Source organism: Halichoeres trimaculatus, unplaced genomic scaffold, assembly GCF_033239565.1.
Source record: "Halichoeres trimaculatus isolate MK-OKI-2021-1 unplaced genomic scaffold, fHalTri1.1 fHalTri1_scaffold_5, whole genome shotgun sequence".
Taxonomy (NCBI): Eukaryota; Metazoa; Chordata; class Actinopteri; order Labriformes; family Labridae; genus Halichoeres; species Halichoeres trimaculatus.
This window is the reverse complement of record NW_027437183.1, coordinates 8,198,837-8,211,256: the sequence shown is the minus strand read 5'-3', so window position 1 is coordinate 8,211,256 and position 12,420 is coordinate 8,198,837. Positions and strand designations below refer to the sequence as shown.

General features: G+C 41.8%; 1 protein-coding gene across 3 annotated transcripts in view; it reads left to right on the top strand.

Annotated features, from left to right (window-relative positions):
• Positions 1 to 12,420, top strand: part of npffr2a (neuropeptide FF receptor 2a) — a 125,297-nt gene that overhangs the window by 48,686 nt on the left and 64,191 nt on the right. Inside the window, exon 1 of one of the 3 annotated variants that reach the window (XM_074670010.1) lies at positions 3,333 to 3,545. The exons of the other annotated variants lie outside the window; for them this stretch is intronic. The gene's annotated coding sequence lies outside the window, so the exon portion shown is untranslated. Of the gene's footprint in view, positions 1 to 3,332; positions 3,546 to 12,420 lie in introns of those variants that run through there. 3 annotated transcript variants of the gene reach the window in all.

Genomic DNA, 12,420 nt, shown 5'->3' with positions numbered 1-12,420 from the left:
GTTGTTAACATCGTTAGCCAATTTCAGCAAATGACAGCACTCTGAGGGAAAGTTGTAATCATAACAATCATGTGTTCTTACAAATATTCTTGGGTCTGACTGCGTAAGGATCTGTGAGTGTAAGAATTTTAAACTGGGTTCTATAAGGGACGAGGAGCCAGAAGTGATTGAAATTTCGAGGTGATGTGTGAACATTTGTTTGTCCTTGTTAAAACTCTGGCTGCTGCATTCTGTGCTTATTGTTAGCGAGTGAAGGCGGACACGCTGAGGAATAAAAACAGAGAATGACAGTAGCATATTCATCCATTCATTCATCTTCTACCACTTATCCAGAGTCTATCCCATCTGTCTCCAGGCGAGGGGCGGGGTACACCCTGGACTGGTCACCAGTCAATCACTGACAGAGAGACAGACAACCTTTTATGCACACTCTCACACCTACAGGTGACAAGGAACCACTAATTAACCTGATGAGCCTGTCTTTGGACTGTTGGAAAAATAACAGTTGTAGATACAGGATGAAATGTGTATAAACTTCTCAAGATAAGGTGTCTGGTGTTTTTTAAAGATTCTATGTGGAGGATCTGTTTTGATTGCACTCCCTCCCTCCCGCCACCTTCTGGCCTGGAGTCTCACGCACACTGTGGTAAATTACTTTTAATGAGGTGTGTGTTTGTTTAGGGATTAAAAGGGTGCAATGCGCTGAGGTAAGGTATTTATGAGTACAGTTATGTAGCGCTACAGTTTGAAAAAGTGACATCAGGGAAATGTTGTAGTAGCCAGCTTTATATAGTGCCATTAGAAGCCCTGTGCTCCAATGTATCTTAAAGCTAATGTGACAACAAGTAGTTTAGCAGCCGTTGGCATTTAGCGCAGCTGACAGCCCGGTGCTCTGAGACATGTCTGTAATGTGTAACATTAGTAAATACTGGTTAGCTATGTCCTGCTAGTCATCTGTCAAGCAAAGCTAACGTAACCTCAATTTTCATTTTATTGATAGACTCTCAAGTTTGAACAGACCACTGCAGAACAACTGCTGACTGTGGGTTGGAGTGGACATTAGCACAAACAGTTTAGCCCCTGTGTTATAGAGTGATACAGCCTGAGCTAAAGGCTAATTAGCCTTGAGCTATGGCTGTATCATTCTCCTGTTTAGCTCTCTTCTGCTCTTCTGCCCTTTTTTTTTGTCTGACAGTTAGGCTCCAGTATCCACCATTACTATAAAGTTAGTCAGAGAAATTGTTTTCAAGCAGAAAAACACAGATCTATCTTCTCAATACTAAACTTCGTCAGTTAGCGTGGTGTTGTCATAGAGACTTGGACGTGCCGTAAATCAATCTGGTCCTGCTTGATCTGATCAGGGAGCTAAGAAGTAGCAAGTTCAAAATAAGCTGTGACCTGTGATACTGTTGCTGATGTTCTCATTTTACAGAGTGAATTACAAACAGGTGTTTATCTAGAAGGAACATTTTTTTAGAGATCACTTTAGCCCCGTTTCCACTGAGTGGTTCAGTTCCGTTCGTCTTGGCACAGCAAGCATTTTACGGTGTTCCCACTGACTACTCCCAGGAGAGATCCCCAAATAAGCATCCCACTTTTTGGGACCCTTCTGAATGGGTGCCAGACTAAACCGATCCGATCTCGGAAGGTGGAGCTACAACACTGCAGACCGTTGATTGGTCGAAAGAATCGTCACTTACCATGCAATGGTGGCTGTTCTATTTCTCCTTGCAGCACACAGTCTTCTCTGAAACAAAGCTTGATTGCACTTTGTAACAAAAAGCCACATGCTAATCACAAAGAAGACAAAATACTGGATGTCTTCCATTGTTGATTTTTGTTTACTGTGTCATGTTTTTCTTCTTCGTTGCATTTCTTCGCGGGGTACACTGTGTTGCGCTGCTATGGTGTCACGCTATTAACAGATCTGGCTTTCGGCATCCGGCTTACGCGCCGCCTACCGCAAGAAGGCACACTTTGCTGTGGAGACACAAATGCGACCAGGCTTACCCGTACTAAACCGTGCCAAAACGTATTTAACCGAACCGGACTGCTTGGTTGAAACAAGGCTTTAGAAACTTCTCACAGCCTCTTTAAACGAATGTAAGATGACTGACTGTCAAAGAGTGAGTTTTGCTCAAATACAGCTCCTTGATTGAAAAACCCACTTCAAAATTGGTAAAAAGAATAAATCAATGAGCAACAAGACACTTGAGTCTGTAGTCGATCGATTGAGAGGACTAACAGTTGTCTCAGGAAGAATAGTTTGAACTTTTGAAGATGTACATTGAGAAAGGATTGAAAGGGATGTTGAACAAGTTTTTGTTTGCCTTCTGGCAGCAGAGGTGAAGTGATAGACATAAGAATACGACATAGAAAGTTTTGTAGATATAGATGTGAAGCAGTGATGTGATTCATGTCAGTTACAGGTGAACTAAGCTTGACTGAGTATAACAGTCCCTCCCAGATGGAGCTAAAGTCAGCTGACTTTCAAACCTCACCTCACTGGCCCTCCTTTCGTCATTCACCTTTTTATTGGAGCTTGAAATCATCTGTAGTGTTTTTCTTTCTTTCCTTTTTAAATCTGCACTGGAGAGGACAGCTGCAGCAGCTATCCACGCTCAGCTCTGAACCAGACACACATCTGTTCAGTGATTCAAACACTTTGCCTCTGAGGCATTATACAGCAATGACGTTTATCAGTCAATCTTAAATGATGTTAAAGTCAGTCATCAAGATAAGCATGATTGATATTTGTAGACATTATCATTTAATGCAAATTATTCATCTGAATTAACCTCTGCTTCCTGAGCTGACAGATTGACGTTTAAGTTGCCATTTATATTAATTACAACACCTATTTCTGCCTCTTAAAATAGTTGGCAGGAATAATAATAATAAAAAAAAAAACTCCTTAATCAATGATGTAAAGTAATTTGATGTCTTGTTTACGGGTTAAATTGTATGTTAAAGGGTGACAACGTGATTAACATCCAGCCTCATGTGCTGGATAACATCAGCCCAAATCCTCTTTAATTGAATTCAGCCATTCAGAAAAACTCAGCATCAACGAGGCACAAACCATCTGCGACCTGCTGTCCTACCATCACTATCATCATCACCGTCACATCTGCCTTTTTAAAAAAAAAAAAAAAAAAATCGTCGACTTGACATTTCAGAGACAGCAGCTGCGGGAGATCAGCGGGACTATCACTCCACCATTAGCCCGCTCATCCTGCTCTCATCCCTCCCCCTCCGCCCCTCGACGTCACCGCATCAAATACGCTCAGCCCCGGCTGGAAACGCTCCACTCGCGCTCCGAGCGGCAGCCTGAGCGCATCTCTGATCCACATGAAGCGCGTCCCAGCGACGCACATGAAGCCGGGCTCGAAATGCACATAAACGGGGACGGAGCGTCACGCGTCATTTTTTCCCCATGATTGTCTGCAGTTTACCTCACCCCCTGATTTACGCATGCCATCTTCAGAGGAAAGCGCTTTTTTGACTCTTTTTCTTGTTATCAGTCTGAATTGAAGTAAACCAAGGTAAGAGAAGTTTTTTGGCATTGTTAACCACTTAAAAGTGCAATTGAAAGCTCTAGGAGATACTTGTCTGCAGCATACGTCAAAATTAATCAGGGTTAAAAATGGTGAAGAGGGTTATTAAAGTTTGAATCCCCTTCTTTTAATTAATCTGGTCAGGAAGTCTTTCATTGCGCCTTGTTCTCCATCCCATTTCTCACCGCTTTGTTGCGCAGACCGCCACTCGGGCACAGACACCTCTTTGTCCAGGAGTGTTCAGTCATGCATGGTTTTGCGTGGACTTGGCTTTTGAAGTTTTCATCCCGATCACAGGCGCGCAATCTGACGTACAAGCTCCCAGCTGAGGAGGACAATCAGATGCCAAATTGTCTTGACGGCGTCATGTGACGCGTAAAAACTGCTGTACGCGCGTAATCTTGGCACACAATGCTCATCCATGTGTTCCTCAGCTGCCTGTGTCCGTTTTATTTGGGGGGGAGAGAAGAGCTCATGGTCCTCTCTGCTGAGGGGAGAGGTATATTGTGCATGCTGCACACTCAGGGCTGGGGGCAGAATCTGGGAGCATGATGCATAGGATTAAGTTCTATGGTGCTTATTTTGAGCTATTTTGGTTGTGATTTATTTGTACATGCAAAACGCCTGAGGTTTTCTCCACAGGGCTGCCCTGACTGTCCCCCAATTAAAGCATCCCTTTAGAGATGCTTCAAATTGGAGGCAAAGTGCTTGTTTTTTTTTCTTTTTTAAGATATGCTCTCCTCTGTTGCAGTGTGACTGAATTTTTCATTTGAGGATTCAATATTCAAACTGCTTTATTTATCTCATAAGAGCAATTTGGTTTTGCAGTCTACCCATTGAACAGCATTACAAACTGTCTATGCGAGCATTCAGACACATTAGTGAGAGCAGATATGTGGTTTGAGGACTGAAATATGAGATCATTTCCTCAACACAACTCCAGAATGAACAAACATTTATCAGCCTGATAGCAGAAAAAAAGAAGAGGCTGAATATTTCTTTCCTCAGGGAGGTGAAGATTTCAGCATCCTGATGGTGTTCAAGAGAATTCAAAAGAGAAAGTGGTCAAAATGATTGAAAATTATGTATGACTTTGACCTTCTGGGCCACCATCTTTCTGGATTCAAACACATAATCTGGTCACTTCTCTCTGCAGTCTGGTGCAAAGACTTTAGAGGTGAAAACAGAGTGAAAAAAGGAGGAAGATTAAAGTCGTGCGAGGATGCCAGTCCTGAAACTTCCCCTCTGTTGTCCTCCCCTTTCTCTCATCTTGAGTGGAGATAATGCTCAGGGAGGCAGGTGAGGGATCACTCCTGTTATAAGGTGTCTTAAAGGGTCAGTTTAACAGATTTATGGGATTAATCCAGTGATAGCTCAGGCTGAACCACAGAAATTGTTTTGTTTTTTCTTCCAACTCCAGGACATCTGATTGTGTTGGCTTCGAGCCTCTGTTTAGCTTCCTGAGCTGGTATCAGAGAGTGGAGTGTGCTGTGATTGCATGAGGGGGAGTGTAGCAGAATGGGAAGCTTGGATTTGACAGAGCTGGGGTCCGAAGGGACGCCTCTCAAGCTCATTCACAGAGAAGCTAACTTGATTGAGACTGTAAATGAACACTCATTTAATTTGTTTAGGTTTTTATGAGGATTTAATTAGCTTAAATCTGCATCCACTCACCTAAAAAGACATTCGCAGTATTTTGCATCGCATGGATTTTGTGGATTATTGAGATTCCTGTTAAGAGATTTTCAGTTTGGGCTGATTTTGGCGCCCCCTGTGGACAAAGAAGTGCGTCTAATCTTCAAAATTATTTGTTTGGAGCATGTGTACGTTGCATTTTTTAACAGTTTTTTTTCTATTTGTGACAAACATACACTCTTTATAGTGTGCAGAAAATCAGTCCACCCTGTGGCTGATGATTTAGGCATTTATAAAAACATGAAAGACATAATTATACTGTTATTGAGAGTCTGGTTTGCTTGAATTGTTTATAAAGACACAGCAGGATTAATTTCAGTAAAAGAAAAAAAAAAACCCCACAGCTTTATAAAGTTAACGGAGAATAAAACTTCCTGCAACACAATATCTGAAAATAACCCTGATCTGATGTGTTGCACTTTGCCGTCACTCTATAACAATCACATCTGTTTCAACAGATGTCATCAAACATATATCTTATTCAAGCTCTATGGAGTCAGAACACTGACACTGACAGTAAGATTTGGTATTGAAAAAGAAACTTGGCATTGTAGAAAAGTTGAACTGAATCTAAAAATTGGCATTGTAAATTGTTGGATTGGAATATGGACTTTAAAAAAGCACTATTTGAGGATTTTTTTTTACGTTCTGATGTGTTTTTTTATGCAAATATTTAGTTGTGTTTTTACACTCTTTTTTTTTTTTTTCTTTTTTTTGAGCATCAGCTGCAATTGTCTTTTTTTCAGTTTCAACTTACTGGCAGTGTTTTGACCATAGACTGTAATAAAAAATGTATGTCATCTTGCTCGGCTCGAAGTGAGGTCTCCACAACAGCTGCTCCCCCTGGTGGCTGGCTGCAGTATAGGTCAAAAAATTTGTCTCTCCAGCCATTCCAGATGAGCTGTGGTCAAACTTAAAGAAATGAATACTCCTCGTAGAAATGTTTCTCACATCTGATTGTTGTGGTGATTTGAAGATATCATTTGGCTGCCTTGTATTCGAGTGCTCTTTTTTTCTGAAAAATCTTGTTTTCATAAGTTATAAGAGGTTAAAAACGAGGTTTTACGTCACGTTTAACGATGATTGACAGCTGCCACACTTGTGTATTTTCTCCGGGGATTGTAAATTATGTCAGGAGGTAGAGTCAAGAAGCGATTGGACAGGGGAAAGAAAAAAAAGGATTATTATTTTTGTCACCCTCACAGTCTCTACTGCGCAGACTCTGGCTGCACAACTGCCTTAATGGCTGCGCCTGTGACCAAGGATTTTTGGCTTCAAAACCGTTCAATGATAAATGGCAGAGCCACGCTGTCCACTCTATATACAGTCTATGGTTTTGACATAGAGGGAAAGAGTGGGGGTTGGGGGCGGGGCTTGGAGCGTGAGAACACGCTTCCAGGTTACCAGCAACTTGATTCCCCTCTGGCAGTGATTGTACACTGGACAGTGATGTATGAAAGTTCACCTCGAACTCCCAAACCACCAGTAAGTCTGTTTCTCTGGGTCGGGCGAGGACACTATTTTCTATGCTGTCGTCCTGCTGTCGTTCCTCTCTGCTATGTGCTGCTCGGTGTCTGTCCTGTAGTTACACACACCAGTCTCCAATGAGCTGATAAGGGCGGATACTCCAGGGCCAGTTGGAAAAGTCATTACATACACACACTTCATAAAACACTGCATGCAATAAAAAAGTAAAAGACTGACCCTGTCACGCATAAAGACCCTGAAGACGGTTGTTTAAGCTCCTGTATGGCAGCTCCTACCACTGTCAGTCGTGCCTGTGGCTGTTGAGGAGCTGACTGTACCTGGTTTACTACCGCTAGACATCAGGTCAGGTTATGTTGACTTTTTTCTCATCATTTCAATGATATTTAATTTTTGATGGAACAGCGTCAAGATTAAAGTCAGAATGACGAGGATAGAGTTGGGATGTCTAGAATAAAGTTGGAAAAAAAATGAGGTTAAAGTTGAAATGACGTGAAAACCTGGAAATCTGTTCTTGCGCTCCAAGCCCTGCCCCCAATCCACACCTCTCCCCTTCATGTCCAAACACTGCCAGTAAGTTGAAAATGATAAAAAGAGAACTGAAACTGGAAACTAGTGACGAGTGTAAAAACAAATCTGAATATTGGCATTGAAAAACACACCATAACATGAAAAAATCCTCCTTTTTCTACAATGCCAAAATGCCAAAATTCTTTTTCAATACCAAATCTTACTGTCAGTGTTCTGACTCCATACAGCTCTGATTCTAGGATCTTAAAACTCCATCAAACTGAGGTACCCTACTCTTCCACAGCTCAGCCAGTGAATGGTAGATTTATGTTTTAAACCACCAGCTGAGTATGTTTTGCCCATCAGCGTGGAATAAACCTCTGGGAGCACCACAGCCCCTCTACAGGATGCTAATGATTTCCAGTAAGCCCCCAGACTGACCACAGTAATCTACACTTTGAGGGAGAACCACGGTTCACCACAAAACATTGACTCAAACTGGCTGTGATCGAGCTCTAACCACCTCACCGACTGTGCTGAATGGATGCTTCTCTGGACAAAATCATGTCATTACAAAAACAGAGGCAGTGGATGAAAGAGAAGCTTCATTGTGTTGGCGGAGGAAACAAAACACTGAGCTTATGGATGAAAAATAGAAACACAGGCGAAAGAGGCAATACAGGCATTGACAATGAATCCACAGAGAGTATTTGACGCTTTATATTTCCCCATCTTTCCTTTTTGTATAGTCCAGTGGTTTTATTATATTCTCTATCTTGCCCTACACATCTCAAACCACCTAGGAGCCATTCTGTATTGGCCTTAAAAGGACAATTCTGTTATTTTAATGAGGTTTCACAAGCAAGTTGTCAATATTAAGCGTATTAACAACAGGGGATCCCGGTCAGCTCGGCTCCTGAGAACAAAGGCTAGACTATTAAACAGAATCAGCTCTGCCACGCGACTTAGACACTGATGTTGGTCTGAGTGTACACTCTGTTTAGATATTTTCCAGAAAACACTGGATGCTTGGGTCTGCAGGCTTAAATTTAACCAAATAAAGAAATACAGATGACGCTAAGAGTGACAGCATAGTGTTTAAAAACACACCCCAGTGAACCAGAGTCTACAAAGGAAGAAAGAGACTCAACAGACCTGGAAGAATAGCCCCCTAACTGATGTCAGTATTTTTTCCAGTCTAATGATAGATCCACTGCTATGGCGTCACGCTATTGTGTTATTGATGCGGCTGTTGGCATCAGGCTTACCACCTGCCAGGAGGGGGCATGGTTAGTTGTGGAAACGCAAATAGCACCAAGCTTAAAGCTGTGGTCTACGATCTGAAACCCAGTTTGGCTGATGAGACACGTTTGAAAAACGCAGCCTCACTCACCCCTCACCTCCGTGTTCCAATGTCCCACCCCCCAACTCGTATTGCCCTTCTTCTCCTCCTAACAACACGCCCCCTCCCACAGAGCAAGAAGCCGGCCGGCAGACAATGTAACAAACAAGACAGTCATCCTCCTTGTAACACACAGTGGTAGCTTTTTCAATTGGACCGGCGCGATCAAAACCATGAATTAGCCGGCGAAGCAGGTCTGGCGTTGCCACTGCCAGCTAATCAGAGCAGAGCTGACTTTGGGCGAGGCTTTACCTTTCTCGGCGTGTCTTCACCAGCTCAATTTACAATGCTAAAGATGTGTGGCTAACTTATGCTAAAATCTATTGACAGAGCCGACCCGTTCCGACCAGCAGCGTTCAGTCATTAGCCAGTATAGGCACAGACTAACCAGAGTTATTCAGCTGACATCTCCCACTGTAGTAAACAAAGTCATTACCTGTTCAACAGAAACTCTGCTGTCTCAGCGTCAGTCTCCAGTCCCGAATCCCTCTGCAGCTTTTTCCACCGTACATTTCTCCAATATTCAGTCTCTGTTAGCACCTGTATTGCTCATAATTCTTCCTTGCTTCAGCCTTTTCCTTGAAACTTTTTCGTTTTCTTCCCTTCCCTGTGGAGGGTAACAGTAACAGCTTCCTGGTTTTGGTCTTCTCTGGCTCCATGACGCTTCAGTAGCTGAGCAGCTAGCTGACGTGAGAGGGGTAGTGGGGAAGGACGAGGGAGACAGGGGATTGGATGGGCTCACAGACCAATCCGAACCGTGCATGGCATGCGCGGTTCGGATTGGTCAACTAGTATGCAGCTTTGCAGCGGATATACTGAATGGATTTTTTTCGTTCTGTTTGGTCTTTATATTGTGTAGATTGGACCATAGGACCATAACAGCCCTATAAACGGTGTTAGTAAGATGTACAAAGCTTCCAAATCGTACACCATAGCTTTAACCAAGCCAACCCGTACCAAACCGTACTGATCTAAACCAGGCTGCTGGGTGGAAATGGGGCTTAAGACACCTCTGGAGACACATCCAGTGTCATTTGTCTGTGACCATCAAGAGCTCCCTGCCTCAATGAATGCCAGAAGCTGAAGCATAAACTGAGAAAAACACAGTCTTATCAAAGTCTTTATCTAAAAATCAAAGTCTTCAGACTAATTTTTCTGCTCTGTATTTTTTACACAGTGCGTGAGCTGCTAAAGGGAGGGGCTGAGCTGTGATAACAAACTAGACATGCAATTTTGGGGGATCAGTGATCAGCAATCAGAGATCTGTGATGGGCCCATTCTTACATATGAAACTGATCTTATATACCTCTGGGAAGGTCTGACAGCCAGCCTTTGTTGTTTTTTGCTCCAAGACCTAAAGCTCAGGACAGTGTCAGATTTTATTGGTTGTTTAAGTTTAAACATGAAGATTTTATTGTTTTACAGGTATTGTTCAATGATTTTCAATAAAATAAGATTGGACCATTGAAGGTATATGCTGTCAGTTATCAGCCCAAATCGGTATCGGCAGGTCAGGCTTTTTAAAGATGAAAAAGTGATCAGTGATTGGCCAGAAAATTGTGATAGGTGCACCACTATAGCAAACTGTACAGACAAAACTATGGAAAACTGTTGATCTTTTGCGTTAGGTTCATCAAATAATGTCAAACTGAAATGAAAAAAAAAAACACACACACACACACACCATGCCCTTTGACTGACAACCCTGGACCCAGTTTTCTGATCAATTCACTGCATGTGGAAGAAGATGCATTGTGACAGAGAATAGTGGAAAAGTGGAAAAGTGAAGTGCTGACAGATCTGTGCTAAAAACACGTTTTTAGTATTTAGGATGAAGGTTTTTCTTTTTGTTTTATGAGTAAGGGGTTAAGCTTTTCGGCACCCCTGTGGATAATACACTCACTGTTGACAAGTACCTTACACAAACCCACTTCAAAATACAAAACTACCTCTTTAAATTGTATGATAAGTTGGATAAAAGGGGCTGTGCTGAATTTATTATTATTCCGTTGTGCAGCCGTAACCTGGAATGGCACAGTGGCCTTCACAGATATTCTTACTAAGAACCTTTAGAAACACAAATTAATCAAATCTTCCTAAAATCCAGACAATTTATAGACAGAAGACATCTGGAATTATGAAATTTACTCTCTTTCAAGGTTTATTACACGATCAGAGTGATGTGATTTGAACTCAAGATGAGAAAAATTGATCAAGTTGGTTTAAGCCCACCAAATATTATTCATCACATCTAGAAAGAATCGGGTCCAGAGGAATGTTTTAGACCTTCCACATCATTGAGAACACACAATTCATGTTTTATGATCGCATTACTCCATTATTCAACTGGAATGACTGATTCACGAGCTTCAAACAGAGGCAGCAAACCAGTTTGGACATGTTTGTGTAATGTCAAGCTTAGAAACATGCATCACATCAAAAATAATTACATCCGCATTCCCCTTAGTTTGTAGAAAGGTCACCAGGACACATCTACATCTCTACATCTCTATGAATAAGTCATTAAATTTCCAGAGTTGCTTTCACATTAAAGAGCTCTCTGGATCCATATAGTCCCAGTTCCATCAATTAGCCACTGGTATACCAATTATTACGCCTTTCATGTTGTATTCACCCCTATTTCTTATTCATCCCCATTCAAATGCAAGAACAGCACGAAGCCGGGTGTGCTGTTTTACCAGCTGTGAGGATTGTACCAGAATAATACCAGAATAAAGGTTCGTTAGCTGGACCAAGGCAGGATCATCTTACAGCTGTGATTGTTAGCTCAACATGTTTTCAATGTGAGGTTTGCTCATGCTCCCACTGACTCGTTAGCAGCCAACCATGATTACACACAGAAGTAATCAAGTGTGATCAACTGCATTTAAATCCACAACGGCCCTGATCAACACACTCTTCACTTATTTCGCTGCTGGGTTCAATCACAGCTGCCGATTTGATGTTGACTTAGAGAGAATATCTACTTGATTAAGTGTGCACCTCAAGAACAGTTGGTATGCACGCCAGGGCTCATTTTGCCATCCACCTGTTGACAACAATGATTCTGATGTGTCTCAAGATTGGTCATTGAAAACTGAAGACAAGAGAGACAAAATGCAATTTTTATGAGAGCTGCAGAGAATCAGTTAGAGAATCCTGAGTCTGTTTTTAACTGCTTTGTTGGAGCTGGTAGATGAGCACCAGTAGGACAAAACCAGGATTAAGTGATTTTACAAAGAAGATCTGCTCTTCATTCATTGTTTCACAGAAAAAAAAGACAGTGGGTGATAGTTCTCGTGGGATATAGAGTCTTCATCCTTGAAAAACACTGCTAATTCAGGATAGTCCTCAAAGCAGGAACAGATATTTTTGACTTTAAGTTTGCATAATTTGCCAGAAGAAATTGGCCTTGACTTGGGGATAAAAAAAAAGTTGCTTCGCAGGTCCTCTTAGTTTGATGAACTTATTTTTTTGGGGGGGTGAAAAGTCACTCTTACCAGAGTAGATAATAAAAACAGCGGTAGAATGCTTAAAAATAAAAAAAAATAAAAAAAAATGGACGTCATCTTGTTCAGCTGGTGAGATGGCCATAAAACCTGCTCCCCCTGGTGGCTGGCTGCAGAATAGGTCAAAACATCTAGCTCCCCAGCCATTCCTGATGGGCTCACATCTGATTGTTGTGGTTATTTGAAGATATTATATGTCTGTCTTGTTTTCAATTCCTCTTTTTTTCTGAATAGTTTCTTTTTTATTAATTATATGAGGTTA